The following is a 15619-nucleotide window of genomic DNA, read 5'->3' as shown; positions in this document are numbered from 1 at the left end:
CAGTGGTTCTCAAATGGGGGTACGCGTACCCCTGGGGGTACTTGAAGGTATGCCAAGGGGTACGTGAGATTTTTTTTAAATATTCTAAAAATAGCAACAATTCAAAAATCCTTTATAAATATATTTATTGAATAATAATTCAACAAAATATGAATGTGAGTTCATAAACTCAGTGAAGCACAAGCTCAGGTTTGTCACTAAAATGTCTGTCAAAAAGAACTGTGAAAAGAAATGTAACAATGCAATATTCAGTGTTGACAGCTAGATTTTTTGTGGACATGTTCCATAAATATTGATGTTAAAGATTTTTTTTTTTGTGAAGAAATGTTTAGAATTAAGTTCATGAATCCAGATGGATCTCTAATACAATCTCCAAAGAGGGCACTTTAAGTTGATGATTACTTCTATGTGTAGACATCTTTATTTATAATTGAATCACTTGTTTATTTTTCAACAAGTTTTTAGCTATTTTTATATCTTTTTTTCCAAATAGTTCAAGAAAGACCACTACAAATGAGCAATATTTTGCACTGTTATACAATTTAATAAATCAGAAACTGATGACATAGTGCTGTATTTTACTTCATCTTTTTTTTTTCAACCAAAAATGCTTTGCTCTGATTAGGGGGTATTTGAATTAAAAAAAAATTCACAGGGGGTACATTGCTGAAAAAAGGTTGAGAACCACTGACCTAGTATATACAATAATATAAACCAAGTCATTGTATTTCATTTAGGATTATTTCATAACTTCATTTAAATAAAAATATATTTTTGGTCTTTTTTAGATACAGTCAATAAATAATGTGAACATGTATCATAACATGGAAATCTAAGAGAACGTGTTGTGAATGAGGATGCTTGTGGACCTGGAAATTATTATTTATTTATTTTTACACATTTTTATTTAAAAAAAAACAGTTTTTCCAACGTATTCAATTTTAGACGCTTTCTCTTCTTAGTTATTATTTCTCCGGCTGTAGAAAAGACACGCTCACAGGGCACAGAGGAGGCGTCAGTGCGACACAGTTTGCGTATCGGTCACGTGACCAAAACAGCTCATGATCGGTCACGTGACTTTCTAAAAGCGGTACGCGCACCGACACAGGGTTTCGCTCTATGAGCTCGACGCATGCGCCGATGCATCGGTGTTGCCGGACCCATCACTACTATCTACCTATAACACCTGTAAAAATGAAGCAATGCTACCACGCTAGCAAGCGTTAGCTAGCCGGCTATGAGCCACCAAGCTGTTAACTATCGCCAAAAGGCACCATTTAAGTTTTTTTCCCCATGGCATCCTGGATCAAGGCTTTCAGCAGCTTTTGGACGTTTGAGGTAGAAACGTAGGAAGCGCCATCATTATGAAAAGTAGCCGGCGAATATTTTCATCCCGTCCGTCCCTCTTCTTCTTCTTCTTCTTCTTCTTCTTCTTCTTCTGGCCCACCAGGTGAATTAAGTGCTATTGGCGGAGTTACAATGCATAGTAGGCTACCGCCACCTACTGCACCGGAGGTGTAACTACAAGCAACATTCACAGACAGTCCCATTGCTTTTATGAGCGGTCGAGCGAGTCAAAAGCCAAAAAATCCATTTGTGGCGGACGTAATTCTTTCGTGGCGGGCCGCCACAAATAAATGAATGTGTGGGAAACACTGACATTAAATCAACAAAAAATCCTGACTTTGGAGCAATGTTCACATAATCTAGTATTAGATGCAATGTTAATGGGACCATGATTTATGTCATCACTTTTTCACACCTCCTCATATTAAAGATACTTTTCCTTTTTCATGTCTCAAAAACACACACACACACACACACACACACACACACACACACACACACACACACACACACACACACACACACACACACACACACACACAATATCTTACATACACTTGTTATTACATATGTTGACCAGATGTTGAGATAATTGCTGGGAGTCCATATTGGTTCTCCACCAGCGTCCCACTTTTGTTGATAAATAAATCTAATCAGCTATTGAATAGTTTTTCCATGATTTTGGAGAATGGTGGAAGTAATGAAACTGGTGTGTAGTTAGTAAACTGGTGTATGTCTCCATTCTTAGAAATTGGTACGACTTTTGCAATTTTCATTTTGTCAGGGAATTTGCCGGTTAGAAATGATACGTTGCTGATATATGTCAGAGGTTCTGAAATGTCTTCTATAACCTTTTTTATGGTTACCATATCTATTCCATGACAGTCGGTTGAGGTCTTGGATTTACAATGTTTTACAATTTTGATTATTTCTTCTTTTGTCACGTTCTTAAGAAACATGGAATTGGGATTTCTGTCTATGAGCTCACTCAAGTCCTCAACTGATCCATCATCTGCATTGGAAATCTTTGTTCCACATTTTTTCTGATATTAACAAAGTAATCATTAAAACGTTCAACTATTTGGTTCATATTGTCATTTTTTGTATTTCCATGTAGAAAGTACTGGGGGTAATCTTTCTTAGCAGCATTTTTAATGATGCTATTTAGGACGCCCCATGTTGCTCTCATGTTGTTTCTGTTCTTCTTTAATAATTGTCTGTAGTATTCCTTCTTACATGTTCCTAGTATACCAATTAGCTTGTTTTTATATTTCTTATACTTATTTTCTGCCTCTATGGATGTCTGTGTTATTAATATTCCATATAATGTCTTTTTTTTGTGACAAGCATTTTTCAGTCCTTTTGTCATCCATGGTTGGTTGTTTTTCTTTTGCTTCTTACTAACTTCTTTCCATGGACAACATAAACATTGATATTATACATGTGGGCCAATATATATATATATATATATATATATATATATATATATATATATATATATATATATATTTGATGTGGCAAGCTACTTTTGCAGTGTAGCTTGTAGTGTAGCGTGCTACAATTCTCTGAGGATAGCTTAGCTCCATTTAATTGAGAGTAACTTGTAGCTTAGCTTACTACATTGTCCAGGTAGCTTGCCCATCACTGTCTATTTGGCCTAGCTCACATGTCAATAGTTTGAATACTGCAAACTTCAATACAGTAACACCTCATTTGTTCTGCAGACGTCCAGCGGGTGTCAGCGGGGAGTCATGAAGAGGAGTGGCACACCAGTGTGGGACAGAAGGAGCTACAAGCCCCCTCCCACATTAAAGAGGAGCAGCTTCATGATGAAGATGAAGCTCAGTCCTTACAGCTTCATCACAGTCAAAGTGAGGAGAACAGAGGGGCGGAGCTTGTAAGTCAACACATCACAGAAGCTGATGGAGAGCATTGTGAAGATATCAAGTCAGAACCAGACAGCATCTTTGCTCCACTGTCAGACATGGACCACATGATGTCACACTCTTCTGATCACAGTGACCACATCCAAAAACCTTTGGAGAGTAAAAATGACTCTAAAGGTGATACGAGACATCACACTAACAACAAACACTTTGCCTGCTCTGAATGTGGGAAATTATTTAGACAAAAGAGTAAATTTACAAGACACATGAGAACACATACTGGAGAGAAACCTTTTACTTGCTCTGTTTGTAAGAAGAGTTTCTCCAGAAAGGTTGACATGACCACACACATGAGAACACACACTGGAGAGAAACCTTTTACTTGCTCTGTTTGTAAGAAGAGTTTCTCCACAAAGCCATACTTGACCACACACATGAGAACACACACTGGAGAGAAACCTTTTACTTGCTCTGTTTGTAAGAAAAGTTTCTCCACTAAGCAAAGCATGACCACACACATGAGAACACACACTGGAGAGAAACCTTTTACTTGCTCTGTTTGTAAGAAGAGTTTCTCCACAAAGCCACACTTGACCACACACATGAGAACACACACTGGAGAGAAACCTTTTACTTGCTCTGTTTGGAAGAAGAGTTTCTCCACAAAGCCATACTTGACCAGACACATGAGAACACACACTGGAGAGAAACCTTTTACTTGCTCTGTTTGTAAGAAGAGTTTCTCCACAAAGCCACACATGACCACACACATGAGAACACACACTGGAGAGAAACCTTTTACTTGCTCTGTTTGTAAGAAGAGTTTCGCCACAAAACAATGCATGACCAGACACATAAGAACACACTCTGGAGAGAAACCTTTTGCTTGCTCAGTTTGTGATAAAAGATTCTACTCTAAGAATGACGTGATATTACACGAGAACACATACGGGAGAGAAACCTTTTACTTGCTCTGTTTGTAAGAAGAGTTTCTCCATAAAGCGTAACATGACCACACACATGAGAACACACACTGGAGAGAAACCCTTTACTTGCTCTGTTTGTAAGAAGAGTTTCTCCAATAAAAGTAACATGATCAGACACAAGAGGACACACACTGGAGAGAAACCTTTTGCTTGCTCAGCTTGTGCTAAAAGATTCTACTCTAAGAATGACATGATATTACACATGAGAACACATACTGGAGAGAAACCTTTTACTTGCTCTGTTTGTAAGAAGAGTTTCTCCAGCAGGCATCACATGACCACACACATGAGAACACACACTGGAGAGAAACCGTTTAGTTGCTCTGCGTGTGTTAAAAGGTTCAGGTATAAGTATCAGGTCAGTAAACACAAGTGTGTAACAGTCGTGGAAGCTGCAGGGATGTAAAAACACTTAAACAGTGATTGTGCTAAATGTAGTTTAAAAACACAGCATGTTTAATAAGAATGTATATTTGATGTTGTATGTAGTGCTTCTCATCTTCTAGTCTTATATGTTGTCCTGTACTTACTTTTTAAGTTGTGTGCATGTATTGTGTATTATATATGTAGCTACTGTTAAGTTCCACTCTTCTACTCCAAAAAGGACCCAAGGATAACAAACGATTTCCAACTGATCAACTTTTTATTTTCCAACTTGAAGCATTGTTGGTTTAATTTCAGTTGATCTTCAAAATCATCAGTAGGTTGTAAACCTTTAAACCACAAAAACAGAGATGCTAACAATGTGATTACACAGCTATTTTCAAACAATGTTTTACAAATGCTTTTAAACCGCTGAATAATGTTTTAAACTTTAAACATTAAACCATAAGCTTTGACTTTAAACCTTTTAACTTTAACCATTTGCTATTTTAACTTAAGCTTGAAACCTTTTAACATTTTAACTTCAGCTTTAAACTTTTACATGAGCTTTAAAGTGGTCAAACACAGTATGCAATCAATGCTCAAATGTAATGCAGTCATTTAACTTGAAGGCAAACAAAGTAGGATAGTTCAGTAAGCAATTTAACAAGCTTGCAGGTTCAAGTTAAGCATATCACACAAACATTTCCATGGTCATCAAATGAAGCATATTCACCGACCATTGGTGTGTTTGGAGAAACTCGTTGAGTGGATCTTGCGGTTGTGGCTGCTAGCTGTTCTTCCTTCCATGTAGTTTGTTTGGTGAATGAGTCTGACTGACCTCCTTCCTTTTCACCTGCCTTCAATTTGGCGGCCATTTTACCTCGGCATTCTGGGAATTGTAGTTTTCACAGATTTTGACCACGTAGGGCATGGATTACTGCCACTTCTGAGTTTTTGACTCCACAGCTACTATTTTATTGTATTTTGTCATTGTTAAAGAGAGGACATCTTATTATTTTCATTTGGGTTTTTTTCCACACATTTTTTCCATTGCATTTTATTGATGTTATTATCCAACTAAAAGTATGAATGAATAAAATGGTTAACAAAATGTGGACTCTGGTAGATTAGCAGCATTGTTACATCATGGATGTTAACTACTGCAAAACATCAACAAAGAAGAAAAATGCTGAAGTTAGCAACACATCACTGAACTTTAGAGCCATCGTGAGTGGAGTTGCTTGTTTTTATTGCTGCATTTGTACTTATTTCACCTCACATCTTCACTTTTAATCCTAAAGTCTTCTTCACATATATTGTTGTAGGCTTCTAACATTTATGTTTCTGATGTGTGTGTGTAGTCTGTGGAAAGGGTTGTTGTCCCTTGTGGATCCAATTGTTCACTTGCACATATACATCTTCATCATCATCATCATCATCATCATCATCATCACCAGCCCAATACTGGACGAAACCTCAGCATTAATGTTTTAATATAAGTGTGACCTCATTATTCTTTGATAATAAGACTAAAAATACAGATTTAAGCACCTCTTGTAGTAATCCAACTTGCCACACTGAGAAGTGGGAGCGATCATGAGCTAGCAGATGCATGTTGCTATCATGTTTTATCAGCGAGGTAGACAGCATTTGTGTTTACTTTTTGTCAGATCCAAGTTTTAATGCTCTGCTGAATAAATGAATCACTATGGCTGCCAATATGGAGGATTATTTATATATTTAAGATCAAATACTTCTCTTAACAGGTAGAAAAATGACACCACACGCTAAAAAAAATGACTGATTGGATAAACTCAATTAAAATGAGGGCAGGATTTCCATCCAACAAATATATGTTGCCCCAACTCAAAATTAGTACATTCTCACAATTCAACAAAAATGTGTTAATCCAACTAATTTTTAGCAAATAAAGCCAAACTGAAATTATTGCAATAACTAAGCAAAATTGATTTACATTTGTCAGACTAATTTTTAACAAATACAGCTCAAATGAAATTATTTTGGTTACTAAGTGAAATTGATTTTATGTGCCAAACTCAAAATTGATTGGAAATTAAGCAAGCTAAAAATCACCCTACATCCCATAAAAACACATCAGACAAAACCTGGTTGGTATTTTTAATGTAGAATAATCCTTAATTCAACAATCTTGAATATAACACCACAAGATGTCAAAGTTACTTGCAAACACAAACCAAAATGTTGCGTTTGAGTGAAAACAAAACATCAAGAAGTCAATTTTACATAAAGATATCAGATTTGCGTACCAACACAGACCAAGAACTTAGTTTTATATAAACAAAGATGTCAAATTGACTTGATACAAAGCATAGAGAACTCAGTCTTAGTTATAAAACACCAAGAAACAGTTTTACCTTTTCTTAAATAACTCCAGGCAAACTTTACGAGAAATGGTTCTCCAAAATAGTTTAAAGTGGTGTAAAATGAACACTCAGGAAACTGCAAAAACACATTTGAGTCCTGCGCAAGTGTGCTAATGTAGCCATTAGCCTAAATGGAATAGAGTTCCATCCATCCATTTTCTACCGCTTGTCCCTTTTGGGGCTGCGGGAGCCTATCTCAGCTGCATTCAGTAAAGAAAAGAAAAGAAGGCAAATACAAAATTCCCATGCATCAAATTGGCAACAAACAAAAATAAATAAGAAAAACTTAACATTCACAGAGCAGGAATCTGATATTAATGGGATGTTAGCAAATAGCTTTTGAACGTTAGCAAGTAAAAACAAAACATGAGACAGTACTAGCTATTCAAAAAATAAAAATCCAAAATCTTGAATGGAACTCAATCCATTTATCCTGAGTTGAGTGATGAAACGGAGGAGAGAAGTGTGGAGGGTCGTCACACTCAGAGATCAAATGTGGAGGTAAAGTTGATCCAGTCTAAACCCTAAAGTCATCTCTCTCCACTCCCCATGACTGCATTTCATATGTTGATTGTGTACTTCAGCACTTCACTCTTCTTCCCTGTAACTTAGTCAATTCTGAGTCCAATTCTCAAGTTGAAAATGTTGTAGGTCAAATTGTCTTAAATGGGTGAAAATGAAGGCAAAAACAAAAATAAAGATCCGATGATGAACTTTGTCAACAAGTGTTCACCTCTCATGCAAACAACTTGATTTCCAGCTGCTGTATCTTTGTGTTCAGCTTGTGCCCATCCAGGTTCATTAGGATCTTCTGGAAAAACTCAAATGTGTACTTGAGGTTGTCTGCAAAGTTTAGATCAAGGGCATAAATGAGGCCAAATATTATTATGACCCTCATGATGACAATGTCCACGTTGCTCAGGACTTTAAAGCCTACGATAACAACTCCCACATCCTCTGGCTGCCTATCGCCATCTCCACACATTATGTACAAACCCTGTTTCCATATGAGTTGGGAAATTGTGTTAGATGTAAATATAAACAGAATACAATGATTTGCAAATCATTTTCAACCCATATTCAGTTGAATGCACTACAAAGACAACATATTTGATGTTCAAACTCATAAACTTTATATATTTCTTTGCAAATAATAATTAACTTAAAATTTCATGGCTGCAACACGTGCCAAAGTAGTTGGGAAAGGGCATGTTCACCACTGTGTTACATGGCCTTTCCTTTTAACAACACTCAGTAAACGTTTGGGAACTGAGGAGACACATTTTTAAGCTTCTCAGGTGGAATTCTTTCCCATTCTTGCTTGATGTACAGCTTAAGTTGTTCAACAGTCCGGGGGTCTCCGTTGTGCTATTTTAGGCTTCATAATGCGCCACACATTTTCAATGGGAGACAGGTCTGGACTACAGGCAGGCCAGTCTAGTACCCGCACTCTTTTACTATGAAGCCATGTTGATGTAACACGTGGCTTGGCATTGTCTTGCTGAAATAAGCAGGGGCGTCCATGGTAATGTTGTTTGGATGGCAACATATGTTGCTCCAAAACCTGTATGTATCTTTCAGCATTAATGGTGCCTTCACAGATGTGTAAGTTACCCATGTCTTGGGCACTAATACACCCCCATACCATCACACATGATGGCTTTTCAACTTTGCGCCTATAACAATCCGGATAGTTATTTTCCTCTTTGGTCCGGAGGACACGACGTCCACAATTTGTCTGACATTAGCTTTAAAATCTATCAATGCATGTTGGCTGTGGTTCTTGTTTTTGTTTGTGTTAAATGTACTGTATACATTTGTTTTAAATGAGCAAGCTAAAAATATACATGGAACCGTTTCATTACGCCTCAGATGTCGATTTATGTGTTGAAAATAATCTCTTTTTGTCGTTAGGTCTTTGCATGTGGGAGTTTGCTGTTTACCATGAACTTTGTATGTATGATTTAGTAGCTCACTAAAACTGCATGGGCAATGTGTATATGGACATGGATAGCGATAACTGCCCCTTAAATGCCCATGAGTCTGCCTAAAATGCTGCAACAACAAATACCTGCTTGCTAGTTCCAAACTGCATTCTTTACACTGCCACAATCGTAATCCTGAAATAGAGAATAAAGAGAATTAGCATGTATCACATCAAAAGGATGACAATGGTAGAGATCACAAAACACATAACCTATTACTTACATCACGAGGCTGCCACAAGGAGCTTGGTAACACTTAACATTAGGAGGCTGCCACATGAAGCTTGAAAACAATGATCTATCTGCAAAAGATGATGGTCTGCACAGATAGACAGACAACATTCACACTCACATCCACACACTAGGGACCATTTAGTGTTGCCAATCAACCTATCCCCAGGTGCATGTTTTTGGAGGTGGGAGGAAGCCGGAGTACCCGGAGAGAACCCACACAGTCACGGGGAGAACATGCAAATTCCACACAGAAAGATCCTGAGCCCGGGATTGAACCCAGGACTGCTCAGGACCTTCGTATTGTGAGGCACATGCACTAACCCCTCTTCCACCGTGCTGCCCGCTCTTGTATATCGTCTACTGAATTCCTGAAACGCTTATTGACAAGTGTATGATCTATCTGATTCTTGGTCTTCCCATCTGGAGGTACCCATGTTGCCATGTGTATGTCTTTTTGTGGGAACCGAGTCCCAGTTATGACCAGCTCATTCATGTCACACATTTTGCAGAGTCGTTCTCCATTGTTGTTCCTTCTTCCGAGCCCATGTTTGCCCATGACTCTCTCATAACCCTGTCACAATCAACATGTCGTGTTTGTTCCTCCTGTCAAGTACGTCTTTGCTTGTTCTTCTGCATATTCTGTTGGGGCATAGGTGTGTATGAAAGTCAGTTTGATGTGTTGGTAATGGTACCTGGCTTAAATATTTATTTCGTTGACAGGTGTACAATCAATCAGGGCTCTTGCTGCAGTTTTTGACATTAGTATGCCTACGCCTTGCCTGTGGTTGTCGTCGTCTCTTCCAGAGTAAATGATTGTTTCTCCTTCTGCCAATTCTACTTTTCCTTGTTCTGTCCAGTGTGTTTAGCAGATTCTTATGATGTCGATTCCTTTGGTGGTTAGTTATTTTGCTGCCAGTGCTATATTGCCACTTGTGTAAAGTGTTCGAACATTCAAATTTCCAATCTTCATCGTTTTTCTGGGGTGCAGCAGTAGCTTTTTCGGCCTTAGGGCGTCCCGTTGGTTCTGTTGGCTTTGGCCCTTGGGTCATGGTGTCTCTCTCATTTCGAGGACTGGCTACAGCGTTTCCCGCTAGTGAATTTGCTCTGCTGTGGGTTTCTGTAATAAACTCTTTTTTACGGGAGCGGGTTATTGGCCCTAAGTCCAACCCCTAACCTGGAGAACTGGTGGGATCACTCTTGGTCTGGTCTCTACCTGTTCGGCATGGGAGACCCTGCCAGGAGTATTAGACTCCAGCCAACATAGCTCTTGAGGTCATGGCGGCGCGCGAACCATCTCATCACGATAAGGTAGTGATGCGTCGGGTTGGAAAATCACATAGAAAAACTAGGAAAAAGGCAGCTATCAAAGACCAAAACGGATAGCAACCAGATGGGTTGAATATGTAACTGAGCTATATGATGACACAAACTGAGCAAAAATGCAATTTATAGAGTTAACTGATGGACATAATATTATAACAAAGGAAGTAATATTTACAATAAAGAAAGGAAAAGCTATTGGTCCAGATGATATACCAACAGAATCATCACTGAAAGCTCTAAATGAACATGATACCGTATTTTCCGGACTATAAGGCACACTTAAAATTCATAATTTTTTTAAAAAATCGAAAGAATAATTCTGGTTGTGCTTACCAACCTCAAAGCTATTTTATTTGGTGCATGAGAATATAGAACATAACACACAGTGCTCAAAAATCTGTCAAAATGTTTTAGTACGACTTTGGTAAGCTAAGAAGCAGCAATGCTTGATGGATTGTCGGAGCATTACGGCTAGCGTAGTCAGAGGTGCTATGATTCAACATACGGCTTTTATTATGGTGTGTGTATAAGGACCGCAAAATGGCACCTGTTAGGAGACATATGGCGTTTTGTTACACAATATTATGCAAAATCAACTTTTCTTACCTTCTGGTACCTGCTGATGTGTATTTGGGATCTGCATAAGTCCTGACAATTTGCGCGCCTCCGCCATTGTAGTCCGGCACCATATCGACACCGCAGTCGATAAGCTTCTTCTTTTTCTCTATCTTCTTGTTATGGGACATTCATCCTCTGCTGTTGCCATTTCTAATATAAAGTAGTGTAAAGTTGTAACTTATATCTCGCCATGGAAGCCCTAAAAACTACCGGTGTAGTGAGTTTACATTATTCACCCACGGACTTTAGTTATTAGAGAGTCGGACGTTTTTTCAAGGGACACATTTCGGGCGTTGTTGTTGCACTAGTGAGCCACGGATGAGGAGATGCTGCTCCGTTATTGATTGAAGTAAAGTCTGAATGTCATTAAAACAGTTAGCTCCATCTTTTGACACTTCTTCCACTCCCGTCCTTGCACGCTACACCGCTACAACAAAGATGAGGGGGAGAAGACGCTGTCCAAGCCACGTAAATAAGACCGCCCACAGAACATCCTGAAGCGTCGGTCTGAAGACGGCTTGAAGATGATCTGTAAAACATAATCTATGAAACATTTTCACCAAAGAACTGAGATAGGCTCCAGCACCCCCCGCAACCTTGAAAGGAACAAGTGGTAGAAAATGGATGGATGGAACCACCATTACAAGTTATGCAGACCACAAGGAAGGGTTTTAAATTTAGAAAAAAAATCATAATATGACCCCTTTAATGTGCCTTACAATCTGGTGTGCCTTTTGTATAAAATAGACCTGACTAGACCTGCTCATCGGCAGTGCGCCTTATAATCTGGTGTGCCCTATGTTACGGAAAATACACTACAAAATTATTAACAAGTTATTAACGTTGTGCAACATCATTTACAACAGTGGATGTATACCAGCTGAATTGGGACAATCCTTTTTTGTTCCTTGGCTAAAAAAAACCCACAAGATTGTGCCGATTTCCAAACTATCAGTAATGGTGCCATTACTGAAGGCAGTAGGCCAGTAAGAGTCGTAGTTGTGGGTCATAGTTCATGATAAATATTATAAAGATAATTTTATATATATATATATATATATATATATATATATATATATATATATATATATATATATATATATATATATAACTTGTAAACCCTCCCGATTTTTCCGGGAGACTCCCGAATTTCAGTGCCCCTTCGGAAATCTCCAGGGGCAACCATTCTCCTGAATTTCTGCCGATTTTCACCCAGACAACAATATTAAGGGCGTGCCGTGATGGCACTGCCTTTAGCGTCTTCTACAACCTGTACAAACAGCGTGCCAGCCCAGTCACATGTTGTATTTGGCTTCTGTAGACACACGTAAGTGACTACAAGACATGCTTGATCAACAGCCATACAGGTCACACTGAGGGTGGCCGTATAAACAAGTTTAACACTGTTACAAATATGCGCCACACTGTGAACCCACACCAAACAAGAATGACAAACACATTTCGGGAGAACATCCGCACCGTAACACAACATAAACACAACAGAACAAATACCCAGAATCCCATGCAGCCCTAACTCTTCCGGGCTACAATATACACGCCCGCTACCACCAAACCCCGCCCCGCCCCGAGTTAGGGCTGCAAGGTGTTCTCCCACAACATCAGACGCTATTTTTATTTTTTTAACTTTAAACCTATAAACTTTGATATCAACTTTAGATCTATCCGTCAATTATACGTTAATATATTTTATATTTTATGCTATTTTTGTCAAAGAAAATGTTGCCTTTTATATGCAAACACACCAAATATGTAATATTTCCCCCGACAAATATTTAAAAGTGGAATTTTTAATGTGCAGTAATTGGAGCCTTCAATAGGTCAATAATTCATTACAACATTATTTTGATTCATTATTATTTTTTGAGCAATGACAGCTTTAAAGGAAAAAAAACACCTTGTGTTACAAGAATCAACATTGCAACTTTTTCTCGTTACTTTCACCTGTTTGCTCTTTTTTTTTGTTTTTATGTATGAGTATTTTTAAGTCAGGAGTATTTTTCAGGTCCCAGTGCTGACAAACTGTTTCCGGCCAACAGTCCACCTCGAGTCTGACATGATTTGAAGACGTTGTGTCTGCCTTTATTCATCCAAGTCTTTCAAGAGAAATGCAAACTAATACTTTTTAAATACATGGGCTCTTGTATGCCTTTTAATTTTGGGTCTTAACTTTTATAAATAAAATAAAGTAATTGACGAGTAAATCATTGTCATATATTTTCTATTGTTAATCAACACAATACATTAGCAAAATCTGGCACATTTGGTCTTGTACTCGGTTTAATGTTGTGTTCAATTAATTATAAATGAAATAAAACAATCAACAACAACTACACTTTAATATTACTAAATTAACACAACACATCAGTTTAGGTAATCCTAATCTTGTGTGATGACTATATTATGATGATAGTATATATCTGTATCATGAATCAATTTAAGTGGACCGCGACTTAAACAAGTTGAAAAACTTATTGGGGTGTTACCATTTAGTGGTCAATTGTACAGAATATGTACTGTACTGTGCAATCTACTAGTAAAAGTTTCAATCAATCAATCAATCAATCAATCAATCAATCCCTGCATATTTACTGTCATGATGTTGCTCGTGTTGTGTTCTAATTAAATTAAGTAATTCATTCATCCATTTATACAGCACACATTCTCATATTGTGTATTAATTATGATACATTGTTATATTGTTATATTGCTAGAACGTCTGTAGGGCCAAACTGTTACTGCATTCACTTCTTGTAGTTGTGTATCTTCACCTTACTAAACGTGAACAGGTGAATAATACTCTCCCCTCTTCTTATCAGCTGCAGAAAATTAAATATTGTTTGTACGTTCTAGTGTTACAAAAGTATAAATTGTTTTGAAAATAAGTTCCTTTCTTGGGAGGTAGCGGAATGTCATCATCATCCGTGATTGGTTACATGTTGAAATATGCTAATGAGGCCGGAAGTAAACCAGCCGTTCTGTCATTGGCCAAATATTAAATGTGTTGAAGAAAGTTGGACAGAGGCGGATCTGATTGGCTTAGAAAGTTGGAGATGTTGGAATAAGGCACGCTGATTGGTTCATATCACCCCGGTGTTGAACATATTGACGGACTATCAGCGCTCAAAAGTCCGTGACTGGTCAATTTATAATATGTGTTTTTGTAGCCGGGTAAGATGGCAAAAACAGCTCAAAGATGGATAAATATTAGACAGGTTAGGGTAAATTGAACTGAAAGTGAAATAAAAACCATTGTTTTCTTTTGCAAGAAGTAGAAACAGCGCCCTCTGGCGTGAGTGTAAAAGCTTACAGCACCTGGTATTCCCAGGCGGTCTCCCATCCAAGTACTAACCAGGCCCGACCCTGCTTAGCTTCCGAGATCGGACGTGTTCAGGGTAGTATGGCTGTAAGCCGAGAGACGAGGTAAAAACAATCTTTTTAAATGGAACTCTTACAGACGGGCTGAGAGACATCCATCCATCCATTGTCTATCGCTTGTCCCTTTTGGAGTCGCGGGGAGTGCTGGGGCCTATCTCAGCTGCATTCGGGCGGAAGGCGGTGTACACCCTGGACAAGTCGCCACCTCATCACAGGGGGTGAGAGACAATTATTATTTATCTTAGAGCTTCCGAGATCGGACGTGTTCAGGGTAGTATGGCTGTAAGCCGAGAGACGAGGTAAAAACAATCTTTTTAAATGGAACTCTTACAGACGGGCTGAGAGACATCCATCCATCCATTGTCTATCGCTTGTCCCTTTTGGAGTCGTGGGGAGTGCTGGGGCCTATCTCAGCTGCATTCGGGCGGAAGGCGGGGTACACCCTGGACAAGTCGCCACCTCATCACAGGGGGTGAGAGACAATTATTATTTATCTTAGAGCCTGTCGCGCATGCATACACTAATGTGCTTTTTGTGGCTGTGTGAGGTGCAGCTCTCCATCCATTTTCTACCGCTTGTCTCTTTTGGGGTGGCGGGGGGTGCTGAATCACAGCTCTCAACACTGCTTTATGCGTAGGGACCGTCAATAAATCACCATTGCCTTGAAAAATGTATATCTGCTACATCAAAACATTGATTCATCTAAAAGAAAGTAAATAATTAGTCATACCTCCTTATTGTGCATACCCATTATTTAATAATTTTAACATTATATCCATGTTTGATATAAAAAAATAAGGGTATTTTCCCAATAGTCTCAATGTCATACAACTTGGTAACCTAATTCCACTAAATAGTCATGCTAACCTTTTAGTGTAACGCACACCCTTTTATTTTAAAATAGGGTTTTTACTAAAAAAAAGTTTTTAAATAAAAATCATTTGCGTGATGATATATCTTATACAGATAATTATCAACATTTTTATTAGCTTCAAATGAGAGTAAAGTTGGTTTTATGTTGGATAGTCGTAGTTGTTGCGGGAGCTAAAAATGAAACCATGGTTTTCAATATT

The 15619-nt window shown here is 38.3% G+C and overlaps 1 pseudogene; it reads right to left on the bottom strand.

The window, feature by feature from the left end:
* Window positions 1-14471: 14471 nt before the first annotated feature.
* On the bottom strand, window positions 14472-14580 carry LOC133571236 (5S ribosomal RNA; annotated as a pseudogene).
* Between the last annotated feature and the right edge of the window lie 1039 nt (window positions 14581-15619).

The sequence above is a fragment of the Nerophis lumbriciformis genome, linkage group LG28, assembly GCF_033978685.3.
Source record: "Nerophis lumbriciformis linkage group LG28, RoL_Nlum_v2.1, whole genome shotgun sequence".
In the NCBI taxonomy this organism is placed as follows: Eukaryota; Metazoa; Chordata; class Actinopteri; order Syngnathiformes; family Syngnathidae; genus Nerophis; species Nerophis lumbriciformis.
The sequence above is the reverse complement of the archived record's forward strand: the minus strand, read 5'-3'. Positions and strand labels throughout refer to the sequence as shown.